Source organism: Staurois parvus, unplaced genomic scaffold (genome assembly GCF_062004578.1).
Source record: "Staurois parvus isolate SC_StPar_1 unplaced genomic scaffold, SC_StPar_1.0 ptg000151l, whole genome shotgun sequence".
NCBI lineage: Eukaryota > Metazoa > Chordata > Amphibia > Anura > Ranidae > Staurois > Staurois parvus.
Genome location: NW_028317947.1, coordinates 17,784,828 through 17,795,917, shown reverse-complemented (window position 1 = coordinate 17,795,917; position 11,090 = coordinate 17,784,828).

The window sequence follows — 11,090 nt, the reverse complement described above, 5'->3', positions numbered from 1 at the left end:
CTTGCCCAAACTCAAAAAAGCCTATGAAAAAGGTACCAGGGGCATCTCATGGGGCCCCCTACTGACCCCGGGCCCTCGGGCAGTGCCCGAGTTTCCAAATGGTCAGTCCGCCCCTGGTTACATGCATTAAAACTAATGTTATGACATTATCAATATATTGACTTCAGTTTCCTTTAAGTATAATGCTACATGGGTAAATACCCATATCAATTGACATTAAAAACAACAACATTTTAGGCAGAATATCATATATACTATATATTTTTTGTTCTTTTCTTCCTTTACTTTTTACACTTATCATTCTGTGTCCATTCATTTCCGTACATTAACCACAGACTATTATCTCCTTCAAAACAGGGCTCAGGAAAAGGATTTTTTTTTAATGTTATAAATAGCTGATTGGTGACTACTAAACAGGAATGAACTCAAAGATGATCAGGCAGTATATGAGCTATATTTATGAAAAAAAAATATTAAAGGCAAGGCCCATTGCATTTGCTTTCATTTCTTTAGCCCTGAGAACAAAAACTAAAGGTTCCTATGGGCTATATGCACTTTTAATAAAAGAAACATAGAGGGTACCACTGTTGACCCCCTGTATCTGAAAATGGAGGTGCCTGTCCGTCATATTTCCCCTTGCGTCAATATTTTAGGGTTGAATTACTAAAAGCAAATATACTGTGCTCTGCAAGTGCAGTTGTTCCAGAGCTTAGTAAATGAGGTAAAGCTTCACTTTGCAAAGAATACCCAATCACATGCAAGGAAAATAAAAAAATAAAAATTTTTGCTTGCACATGATTGGATGATAGAAATCAACTGAGCTTTCCCTCAGATCTAGAGTAACTGCATTTGAAGTGCACAGACTATTTGCCTTTAGTAAATCAACCCCTTTACATCTGCCCATGCAGAGAAGTGCTTTCCTGATCTACCTTCTTATTGTAGGTCAGTAACTCAACGTATTTAACCAGTTGGTCAGCGTAACAGCCAAGCAGCTAGCTAGTTTAAATGATTTATCAGTTGGAGACTTCAGGGCTCGTTCACATTTCTCCACTACACGGTGCTGCATTAATGTGTGCATTGCAGTGACATTCATTTTCATTTTAACCCCAACGGACGGAGGCAACATTGGTTTGAAGAATATGTGTTGTAGCGTACCACTGCACAAGGTACTGCACTACAATGTGTTGTGGTGTGCTGTGTCGGAAAATAATGCTGCATGTACTTTTTTTTTTGTCTGTTCGGGTGCATTGGCAGGCCATTCAAAAGGAATGAGCTGCCTTAACGGAACACATATTGACACATGACATAACATGCGGGTTTAAAGCAATGGACAAGAATGGAGCCATACAAGTAGATCCTAGAAGACTCTGAATGCTCACCTCCTCATTGAGCACTGCTTCCTTCAACTATGTCAGGCTAGTGAGCCAGCGAGAGGAACCATTGTAGGGTACCAGGCACACCCAGAAGTACGTCAGATGTGAAGATTGTGTCAGAGGCTTTCGTTCTTCAACTGTTCCAAAAATTATCTTCAAAAAAGATCGTGGGATGCAAGCAGGGCTACTGTTAGAAACCACGGGGCCCCATACATAGCCAACCTGACAGGGCCCCTCCCCCCCAAAAAAAAACACAGCTTACTATACTTAGGAACTATAGTTATGAATGAACACAGCGAATGATCGGTACTGATCGCTCATTGTGTTAATTCAGGAAAGGAAGGGGCTGGTAAATGTGACATATTTACTGGAACCTTCCCCCACTCTCCATCCTGAAGGATCCTATTATCTTAGTGCCTGCAGCTGCCGGTAGGAGGCAAAGGAGGTTAGTCGGCAGCACTGTGGAGATGGGGGCACACAGGGGGGCCTGGGCAGCAGGGAGAAACATATGGTGCACAAGGAGGGTGATGTGGGGCAATTACTGGAACCTATCCCCTGTATGGCTCTCTCTGCAGCAGCTGAAAGTGGACAGGAGGGAGAGTAGAAGAAGTCAGCCTTCAGCTGCTACAGAAAGAGCCATACAGGGGATCGGTTCCAGTTATCACCCCTCCGCTGTTCTGATCACCCTCCATGCCTACATCTTATTCACCCAGCTGCCTGGGACCCCTACAGGAGGACAGGTGCTACCCCCTTATCCACGGCTCTGGATGCAAGTGTGCTGTGTTCATTACATTTACTTCTGTGCTGTTCTTTTCAAGTTACAGCCCCCTGAAAACTCTATTAGGAGTGCAATGGTTCAGTTGACGTACTGCTCCCGCCGCCTGCTAATTCTGCTTCCAGTCCTTTTAATTGCAAAATTACAGTAGTTTCCACAATAGAAGTCCATAGGGCCACCGTTGTGGTGAATATTTTCACTGGAAGGACGAGCAAGGTGTTGAGTTAATGGTACCACTACACTCCCCATGATTTTTGGAAAAGCCAGCAGAATAAAACATTCCTGGGGTTTTCTTTTAACTCCAGTGTTTTTTGTACAGTAAGCCTATCGGTGTCTTCAGCATGGCCCAGGGATGTGTTTGTCACCTAATTTCAAACTTTCAATCTCATCTAAAGCAATTCTTTTTTAAACAGATACATTTCGCATTATAGTGTAAGTTCGATTATTTATGCTTATTGACAATCTGCAGAGCTTCACAAAACAAGCCACATTAATGAAATCCAAAAAAGGGAGGAGAGAGCAGAGAGATGAACTAATCAGTATTCTGCTTCTCCTTTCACTATCTAGTCACAGGCTGTGGGAAAGACAACACCTGTAAATGCAAATTCTACATTGCACTTGACTCAGAGGCTCTACCAGTACCAATAACAATTACAATTACAGCAAGACGTAAATGGCTACCTATATGACAATGAGACAGGGCTGGCTTTCAGGGGATGTGCTTTTTCCTTCTCTGGCTGCATCTGCTGATGATGGCAACCACCCCAATTTATAACTAGCCTTTGCAGTAAGGTGCATATGGAAGAGCGATGCACATCACAAGCAAAAATTTCCCAGCACACTAACCAACTAGCCTGCAAACAAACCAAATTGACCATCTAACAATTCACATTAAAAACAGAGGGTTTTGTTATTTATTTATTTCAGGTACTTATATAGCGCCATCAATTTACGCAGCGCTTTACATATATATTGTACATTCACATCAGTCCCTAACCCTCAAGGGGCGTACAATCTAAGGTCTCTAACTCACATTCATACATACACATACTAGGGACAATTTAGACAGGATCCAATTCACCTACCAGCATGTCTTGGGAGTGTGGGAGGAAACCGGAGTACCCGGAGGAAACCCATGCAGGCACAGGAAGAACATGCAAACTCCAGGCAGGTGGTACCGTGGTTGGGATTCGAACAAACGACCCGAGTACTGCCAGGCAGAAGTGCTAACCATTTAGTTTTGCTGCACACATTTGAAAATATATGTGGAAGCCACAGTGCCCACTCCAAGGCTTCTATGTTTACTGCGGTCCTAATTCTATATTCTTGAGAGTCTCCAGTTCACAGCATACAGAAGAGCCTCATGGAAGTTGTCCACTCTTTGTTTGCTCCAAGCTGGGAGCTGGGATTACGAGGAGGAGATCAGTGGATTTATAGTGATATCTGCCGTGTAGGAGGGAAAGGGACAAGTTGGCGAAGAAGGGGATATCTCTGCACACAGGACAGGAGGCCCTTGTCAATGGATGTCTGAATTTCAGGAATAGATTTTTGCTGTCTGGTTGACAAGCAGAGCAAAAAGTCAAGAAAGGGGCATGAATAAAATGCAAAAAAAAAAACCCTGCACTACCTGAATAAAGTGAAAAAGCAAAAATTGTGAGAATGAAAGCTGCTAGCATTAAACTTGTGTTTCCACAACCAAACCATAAATCGTGAATAAAAAACAAACGAAGAGCAAAAGCGGAATACTAAAGAGTGTCCCTTGAGTGACAGCTCTGAATCTGCTAAGGCTGGTGACCTCACATCCAAGATCACACTCAGGGCTTTTAGATGCCTATACAAGAGAGACTCTTACAGGATAGAAATCTGTGACCTCCAACCTCCTTAAAGGGACCGGTCCCTAGTTCTGGCTTGATGCTTTACTGAAGGTGTCTGACCACTCTCTTATGGTTGATGAGCGGGAAAGTGAAGAACCTTTTGCCTATTTGGTATTACAAAGCGCATTTCTATTGCTCTGAGGTGAGAGTTTTGAAAGCACTGAGGTGACACTGCATGTATGATCTATAGCACTTCATCTGATGGCGTTGGGATATCAGAACATGAAGAAGCTGTTAATCTGTGAAGAATTGCATTATTGAATCATTACTGATGATTTCACATTTATGGACTTGTTTTCATGGACACTTTATCTCAGATGTGCTTTATTTCTTTTCATTTCATTTTTGATTAATTTAAATTTCATTTAATGTGCAGCGCTTCATTGTTTTTAATTCTAGAAAGGGACGTGTTATTGGAATGTTGGTTTTGCAAGCTCAAGGAGAAACAGCAGGGAGCAAGAAACTATGTTTTATGCACCATCCTGAGGACATGGCCAGTGTAGTGCCGTGAAATGTGTTGATTGTATTTTTATACTATTCTGTGAGTATTAAATATCGAATTTATGAAGAATCCACTTCTCAGCTTCTCTTTCGCGTTCGGGCTTCTCTGCTGACACCACTTTCCATTTTTTGGGGTTCAAAGACCTCTTACAGAGAAGCCTTTGCATGGGCACTGCAGCTTCCACATATATCTGCAACTGTGTGCAATTAAACACACCAATTTAGGTTACCTGCTCAATTTTGTTTCCCTTTGAGAAGGCCACACAAATGTTGAGTCATATTCAGGCAGGGAGAAGTGACATTGGAGCCTTACTCTCTCTATGTGGCCCCATAGACAATGCATTGAAGATACAGTATTAAGGGGGCTCCAGGAGGAGAATGACTTGATGCTGTTCTATCACAGCCACCAGCTGTCCACCATTGGACAATGCAGGGGGAGGGCCAAGCCACAAAAAAATGGAGGAGGAGCAAGTTAAGCAAGTTACTGTTTTTTCCACTGGTTCTACTTCTGGGCAAATCAGTGGTAGGGGCTAAGGAGGAGGAATGTGTTTTGAGGACTTTTCCAACCATTGCAAGCCCCAGCAATTATACTTGGGTGGTGTGAGCAGACAGAAGACCTTGTTGGGTTTAGTGACACAGAGGACACTGGGTAACAGAAATATTGTCATATACTTTTCATAAAAGAGAGGTATCCCTAGGCCACTCTCTTGGATGAACATTTATTCCAGCTACAGTAAACAGTAGGTTTAGTTCATTGAGTCCTGTGCAGCATTTGTTAGTCTTCATGAGCATTTCCTCCATCACAAACAATAATTGAAGTTTTTTCAACTAGAAACAGCGCAAAACACATCAGAAAACAATTTATAAAATCCCCACCCTATAAGCAATATTAATGCACATTAATACAATTTATATATAAGTGTAAAAAAAAACAAAATATTTTGTGGCACATACAAAAAACAAAAAATAGTAAAGTCCAGTGATAAATCCAAAAAAACGTCCCGTGATAGAAACCAAGCTACAAATTCTTCAGTGCCATTAGTAATCCTTCCACCATCCACCAGTGCAAAACCAACATGAACCGCACTCACCAGATATTAGGTGAGTATAACACCTTTCAGGATTATTAAGGGCTCCTGGACCCCCTTTTTTATTAGCCTCCAGATATTGTCTCCTCTAGAAAATAGATAACCTCCTCCGATTCCTCCCCTCACCGACTCCACCAAAATTCAGGAAGAAAAAAAGCCAAATAGCGTGATACCGTTATGACTTTCAATCCCAATACCCTTAAACCAGACCACTCACATTTATAAGGATAATAACCAGCATTTTATTGTTAAGATAACGATTTTCCATAAATCTTCCAATAAGACCCCACAGTCAGGTAACCCAGCAGGATGACAGACCTCAGAATCAGCTTCCTCCACTTGGCAAGATGGCCCCTGGAACGCACCGCTTGGCGTGCGTTCCTCTTCACCGGAAATGACGTCGGACGCCGGGACGGCCAGCCGGAAATACGTCAACACGTTTCGCCCCACCCAAAGGGCGTTCTCAAGACCTCGACCTGTGGGGTCTTATTGGAAGATTTATGGAAAATCGTTATCTTAACAATAAAATGCTGGTTATTATCCTTATAAATGTGAGTGGTCTGGTTTAAGGGTATTGGGATTGAAAGTCATAACGGTATCACGCTATTTGGCTTTTTTTCTTCCTGAATTTTGGTGGAGTCGGTGAGGGGAGGAATCGGAGGAGGTTATCTATTTTCTAGAGGAGGCAATATCTGGAGGCTAATAAAAAAGGGGGTCCAGGAGCCCTTACTAATCCTGAAAGGTGTTATACTCACCTAATATCTGGTGAGTGCGGTTCATGTTGGTTTTGCACTGGTGGATGGTGGAAGGATTACTAATGGCACTGAAGAATTTGTAGCTTGGTTTCTATCACGGGACTTTTTTTGGATTTATCACTGGACTTTACTATTTTTTGTTTTTTGTATGTGCCACAAAATATTTTGTTTTTTTTGACACTTATATATAAATTGTATTAATGTGCATTAATATTGCTTATAGGGTGGGGATTTTATAAATTGATTTCTGATGTGTTTTGCGCTGTTTCTAGTTGAAAATATTTTTTGGTTTTATACTTATGCACAGCAGCATCTCACGTGGTTAAATGTGTGGGGAAGGAGGTCCTGGGCGCTGAGGTTTTTTTCTTTTTAATAATTGAAGTATCTCTAAAGCCCCAATAGAGTAGGGAATAGTCTGAATCCATATCAGGTTTTTTTATTGCTATTTGTGAGACATTTGACTCCCACGTCCTGTCCTGGAAGTAAGAGGAAATCTCTCCAAAGTTAGGGGTCATCCACTCTTAGACAGCTATCAAAGGAACATATGTCCCCACTGTCCCCCATCAATGGTCACCAGGACAAATAGAAATAGTGACTCTCCCAGTGGGGGGAGTTCCCAGCATTCTCCACTCAAAAACTAAGAAAAACATTTTGGCAATAGATATACTTTAATAATATACACTTTAATGGGCAGCACAGTGGCTAAATGGTTAGCACTTATGACTGGCAGTACTAGGGTTGTTGGTTCAAATCCCAGCCACAGCACCTACTGCCTGGAGTTTGCATGTTCTCCCTGTGCCACACTCCAAAGACATGCTGGTAGGTTATCTGGATCCTGTCTAAATTGGCCCTAGTATGTGTATGTATGAATGTGAGTTAGTAACTTTAGATTGTACGCCCCTTGAGGGTTAGGGACTGATGTGAATGTACAATATATGTATAAAGCTCTGTGTAAATTGACAGCACTATAGAAGTACCTGAAATATTAATATAATTAGTTGATATACTACTTACATTGTGACATCATTTCTGAAATATTGCATAGCGCTATTATTCACACAATGCACTCTTTATAAACAGTACAATGTCTCTGTTATTTTTATGAACTGTCCATAGAATATCTTCAGTTGGCAATCTAGCTGCTACTTTTTAAAAGTTGGAGAGGCAGAACTTGTTAGGTGACTCGAAAAAAAGTTTAGGGAACATTTCTTGAACAGTTCCTATATAATTTGAACATTGATTGCGTGACAAACAAATAGTTTGCTCCCTGAAAGTGGAATATTTGGGTTCCAAAGTCAAATAGGCTTTATTTGCTTACTGACTCCAAATCATAAGATACCATATTATCCACTCATCGCTGCTAATGGCTTGTTTCCAGCATATATAGATGCTGGCGTTGAGTGATAATAATGTGTACTTCCTGTGGTTTTGCATAGAGACGGGGAGGAAGTTTTTGTTGAAAAATAAAGGTTCCTAAACGAGGTCCAATGACTCCCTTCCCAATTTAGATTGAAGCCATTTAATTACATTGGTACACAGTCACTTGTGAAACTACCTTCCAAACCTGCTTCAAGATTATTATTATTATTATACAGTATTTATAAAGCGCCAATAGTTTGCTCAGCGCTGTACATTACAAAGGGGGACAGAACATGTGACAGAACAATAACAATACAATACAATGCAAAACATGAGGGGATCGAGGGCCCTGCTCTTTCGAGCTTACAATCTAGGAGGGAGGGGATAGTGGTACAGGAGGAGATAGCTGTGGGGGATGGAGTGGTAGGAAGAGTGGAGGAGGTTGACAAGTTAGCAGGGGGTGGGGTAGGCTTCCCTGAAGAGATGGGTTTTCAGGGTGCGCCTAAAGGAGAGGAGAGTAGGTGATAATCTGATGGGTTGGGGCAGGGAGTTCCAGAGGATGGGTGACACCCTGGAGAAGTCCTGGAGGTGGGCATGGGAGGAAGAGACCAGGGAACTAGAGAGAAGGAGGTCTTGTGAGGAGCGGAGTGTGCATGCTGGGCGGTACTTGGATATTAGGTCAGTGATGTAGTTCGGGGCAGTATGGTGGACAGCTTTGTACGTCAGTGTTAGGATTTTGAATTTGATCCGTTGCGCAATCGGAAGCCAGTGGAGGGATTGGCAGAGGGGGGTGGCGGAAATGGTGCGGTTGGAAAGGTGAATGAGTCTGGCAGCCGTATTAAGGATCGATTGAAGCGGGGATAGCCAGCGGCGAGGCAGGCCAATACGGAGGGAGTTGCAGTAGTCGAGTCGTGATATGATGAGGGAGTGGATGAGCTGTTTAGTGGTTTCTGGGGTTAGGAACGTGCGTATTTTGGCGATGTTGCGGAGTTGGAGTCTGCACGAGTTTGTTAAAGATTGGACTTGGGGCTGGAAGGATAGGTTGGAGTCCAGAATGACACCAAGTACTCTGGCCTGCGGGGCGGGTTTGATGGTGGCGTTGTTGGATGTGACGGAGTAGTCAACGGGGGGTGGTGTCTGGGATATAAGGTTGTTGGTGTATCCTTGCCAAGACAAACTCGGCAAAATAACTTTGATTCCCAAAAGTATGACAATGCGATCTCATATCTCCGTACAAAAGATTCTTGAGTTACTGTCAACTGAATAACTATTTTTAATTTAAAAAATTATTTAGAAAAAACACCAGTGAGAATGAAGTTACAATATACTGTATGTGAACCCAATCACTAAAATCTCATATTCTGTTAAAGATGTTAAGATCGTTTCTAAAGTCATATTCATATCGTAAATCTAAAGATTTAATTGAATTAATAAGTGGTGATCCTGCCATAGAAGTCCTTGTTTGGGCACTTCCTGTTTTAGGGTAACAATGCTCTGTCCCTGCCTCCCAGTTGTTCTCCAACATTAAGATGGAGATTAGAAGTGGACTTTTTATGCATTACTTATGGTTTGCAAGCCTTTTCCAGCACAAAGAGTGGTACAACTTAGTGCATGTTATCCAATGTACAGTGACTGTATATGAATAATGTACAAAATCATATCCTCTGGTCCAAGGTTAGGGCTTAAAGAATATTCAGGTACTTGGTGGTGCCTTTGGGTCACTTGATCATTTGCATGGTGTTTAATTGAGGTGGGGAGAGCACTGAGAGTAGGAAGAGAAACTACAAGATGACATGAAGCGTAGATGGGTAACACTACCTCCGTGCTCCCCTCCTTGTTGGGCACCAAATGTGGGTAATGTAGGAGGCATACCCCAGGGTGGGTTTTTCAGGGCTATTCTGGGCACCTGCAACAGGGTTACTCTTCTTGCACATGGGGTACTTTTACTTGTGCTGATTCTATCAATATCCAGGGACAAGGCTGAGACTGCCGCCAGGGAATACTCACCCTTAAGGCGGGCCTCTGACATTAGAGATGGCTCTGCACTATGAACACTTACACAATAACTGTCCTCCAGTAACTCTCGGGTTCCCGCGTCAAAGTACATTCTGACTGTAATTTGCAATTAGGAGGAATACCTTGAGATAGGCTAAGCTTATGTCCACATCCACCTGTTCAGTGTCCTCCACTACCTCTCTCATGGTAGCAGAACGGAACCCTGTCGTGCACCTAGCGCAGGCTCTGCATGTGCACTTGACTTAACTCTTAACCCCCCGTAGCTCTGCACAGGAGAGGGACCTCTGCAGTGCGAGTCTGCTCCCATTGCTATGGGAGATGGACCACTGGCAGAAGGAGTGCCGACAACATCTCCCTTGCTGCTAGAAGCTATCCTGCCTGACACAAGTATACACCTATACTATGTATAAAACATCTGGGTGTAGTTGTTGGTAATTGCTGAGAGAAGGCTGTAGATAGCTAGAAGTTGAAGAAGAGGTTGAGGGTAGCTAATAATGGTAGTTGTGGAGAAGGTTAGGTGTAGCTAATGACAGGAGCTGTGGAGAAGGCTGGGTATAACTTTTGGCAGCAGTTGTGGAGAAGACTGGCTGTAGCTAATGACAGGAGTTATGGAGAAGGTTGGGTGTAGCTAGTGCCAAGAGGTAGGGAGACGTTTGAGCATAACTAGTGATTGTGAAAAAGACTGGGTATCTAGTGACAGCAGTTGTGGAGAAGGCTGATGTATCTCTTGACAAGACTTGTGGAGAAGCATGGTTGTAGCTAGCGGCAGAAGTGGTGGAGAGGGCTGCTTGTAGCTAATGATGGGAGCTGTGGAGAAGGATGTATGTAGTTAATGACAGGAATTATGGAAATTCTTTGTAGCTAGTGACAGAAGTTGTGGAGAAGGCTGGTTGTAACTAGTGACATGAGTTTTGAGGTAAGCTGGCTGTAGCTAGTAACAGGAGTTGTGGAAATTCGTTGTAGTTAGTGACAGAATTTGTGGAGAAGGATGGTTGCAGCTAGTGACAGTAGTTGTAGAGAAGGCTGAGGTAGTTAGTGACAGTAGATGTGAAGAAGGATGGATGTAGCTAGTGAAAATAATTGTGTAAAAAGACGGGTGTAACTAGAGACAATAGCTAAGGGTATATTTGGGTGCTGCTAGTGACTGTATTGGTGTGGTAGTTGTGGGGAAGGTTAGGTGTTGCCAGTGATGGCAGAGGTGGAAAAGGCTTGGTCTTCATAGTGACAATGACTGTAGAAATGCTTAGGTATAGACAGGTGTTAATTGACAAGAGTCAGGGCAGGGAGTGAACATATTGGTACAGAGGGGGTATCTAGTTGTGAAGTGTGAATTTACATAGTAACACTAG